This window comes from Podarcis bocagei (assembly GCF_964188305.1).
Source record: "Podarcis bocagei genome assembly, chromosome: 2".
Lineage (NCBI taxonomy): Eukaryota > Metazoa > Chordata > Lepidosauria > Squamata > Lacertidae > Podarcis > Podarcis bocagei.
Window position 1 is genome coordinate 109,019,653 of NC_138126.1, and position 2,828 is coordinate 109,022,480.

At 46.9% G+C, this 2,828-nt stretch overlaps 1 long non-coding RNA gene across 1 annotated transcript; it reads right to left on the reverse strand.

Moving 5' to 3' along the window:
• Positions 1 to 2,188: 2,188 nt before the first annotated feature.
• On the reverse strand, positions 2,189 to 2,461 carry LOC308582318. The gene is made up of 2 exons (XR_014005623.1): positions 2,423 to 2,461; positions 2,189 to 2,390 (listed from the first exon to the last, which is right to left on the reverse strand). It is a non-coding gene; the product is annotated as an uncharacterized lncRNA (long non-coding RNA).
• Positions 2,462 to 2,828: the final 367 nt, after the last annotated feature.

Consider the following 2,828-nt stretch of genomic DNA (forward strand, 5'->3'; position numbering starts at 1 on the left):
GCTTGGAGCTCAGAAGAGCCTCAGAAGCGGTTCCCCATGTGGCATGAAGGTCTCCTCTTGGATGAAACGAGTTCAAAGCTCACAGGTGCACTGGAGCCATTTCCTAGGGGCCAAGGTCCCTTCAGCCTCCCCCCAAAAATATTTGAGGGGGCTGCCTCCCATTGATGTGCATTGGTGTGCGCCACATCCTGCGATCAATGAAGTGGGGCAGGGCTTACCTGCCCCCCCCCTCAATATTTTATTCAAGTTGGCACCCCTGCACAGGCGTGAAGTGGCCCTTTGGACCATATCTTGTGTGGAACAGATCACGAGAAGCCATTAAAAATTATTATTTTAAAGATCACTGCAGAATGTCCCAGATTCTATCTCCAGGTGAAGCTGAGGAAAATGTGAAACCCTGGAGAGCTGCTGCCTCAGTAAAAGGCAACTTCCTATGTTCCTTATGGTACATACTCTGTCTCCTTGCTAACGTATATAATCACTTCCATGGGATACAACTGATGCTCTGTGTAATTATAAAAATGAGTAGAAACAAATGTGGCCAGTATCCACAATACTGAAAAGGGTGGGAGAATGCTGAAAACAAAGAAGGGAAAATGTGTGTGTAGACAAATCTGGGGACAACACAACACAACACACACACATGCTCAAGAGAAAAATAACAGCATTGCAAGTGTTTTCAAACTACACAACGTAACTTTTGCTGTGGGAAAAGGGGGCAGAAAAGAAGCAGCATGACTGATCTGGTTCCATCTTTTGCAAGTCAATAGCAACAACAAAAAAAGGTCACCGTTTCTAACTGCGTGGTCTGCTTTTCAGAAACTTTCTTCCGTGGGAAAAAATGTATCAATGACTAGGGGTGACTCAGTCCTCTCACCACAACGAGCCTGTACTTAAGCGTGATTATAGAAAGCTGTGCTGCGAAGGAAATACCCCGTCGTTTAAGGCCCAACGGTGGGGACGTCCTTTCTCTCTCAGCCTGATGTCATGGTGGTTTCTGCGGCAGAGGATATTTTCAACCGAGGCCAAGCCAATCAGGCTCTGCTTGGAAGTATTTTTCCCATGCATGTGATTGGTTGTTACTCTAGAAGTGGTGGTGGGTTATGGCGACAGGGACGAGGGGTGGGGTTAGAAGCCGCAGAAATGATTGCCCGCTGCATGGTTTTAGTAAGCTCTCAACACTGGGCAGATCCCTGATGCGCTCATTAAGAACCCATTCTAATTTCTAATGACCCATTTGTAACACATCAAGCACAGATCACAGTCTAATGGAGAGGTGGGGAACTTTTCTTTTCCCGGCTTCAGGTCCGCATCCCCTTCTTTGGGCCACATGGCAGTAGGAGGTGGGGCCAGAGGCAAAGTTGGCAGAGCAATGGGTGCAAATTTTACTTTTGTTCAACAGGCTAGGACTCAGCTACATTAATAAAAAGCATTTTAAATGCGTTATTACACTGTGACACCAAATGGCGCTGTAGAGTTCTGTCTTTCGGCAACGTGAAATTCCCCATTATAGGGTTTACAATGCGTTTTCCTGAAATACCTTTGTGATGTGTCTAGATCAGCCTTTCTTAACCTGTGGGTCCCCAGATGTTGTTGAACTACAACTCCCATCACCCCTAGCTAGCAAGGCCAGAGCTCAGGGGTGATGGGAGTTGTAGTCCAACAACATCTGGGGACCCACAGGTTGAGAACCGCTGGTCTAGATCCAGCCCTAGTTTCTACAACACACACACACACACACACACACACACACACAAAACAACAACACACCCAACAAACCCCTGATTGGAGGTTGATCCAGTCTAAATCAAACCCAATTATGAAAAATCATAGCATTCTCATCAATTGCACACCTTGGATGAGTAATTATCATTACATCTTTATCACAAAAACTACTACTCCTAACAGCTTATCTACTAATAACCACCTCCATATTCCTAACTCTTATCATCTCCACAGCAAAAAACACTAAAGACTTAGGAGTAATGTGGACAACCTCTCCAACACTTACCACTACCGCTATAATTACCCTAATATCACTGGGGGCCTCCCCCACTAACAGGCTTCATACCAAAATGATTAATCCTAGAAGAATCAACAGTCAACCACCTCACCCCACTAGCAACTATACTCGCCCTAACCTCTCTACTCAGCTTAATATTTTATATACACCTAACATACATTATGGGGACGCGGGTGGCGCTGTGGGTTAAAGCCTCAGCGCCTAGGGCTTGCCGATCGAGAGGTCGGCGGTTCGAATCCCCGCGGCGGGGTGCGCTCCCGCTGCTCGGTCCCAGCGCCTGCCAACCTAGCAGTTCGAAAGCACCCCCGGGTGCAAGTAGATAAATAGGTACCGCTTACCAGCGGGAAGGTAAACGGCGTTTCGTGTGCTGCGCTGGCTCGCCAGATGCGGCTTTGTCACGCTGGCCACGTGACCCGGAAGTGTCTGCGGACAGCGCTGGCCCCCGGCCAATAGATGTGAGATGGGCGCACAAACCCCAGAGTCTGTCAAGACTGGCCCCTTCGGGCAGGGGTACCTTTACCTTTACCTTTAACATACATTATAACGTTAAGTATCTTCCCTAACACAACCAACAGCACAATAAAATGACGATTTAAACCATCTTAACCAACCAACCCAACCCCAACAATCATAGTTACACCTCTCCTCATCCCTCACACCATTAATTTATACCTAGAAACTTGGGTTACGTTCAAACCAGAGGCCTTCAAAGCCCCAAACAGAGGTCTAAACCCCTAGCTTCTGATAAGACCTATTCTAATATAAATCTTCTGAATGCAACGCAAACACTTTAATTAAGCTAAGG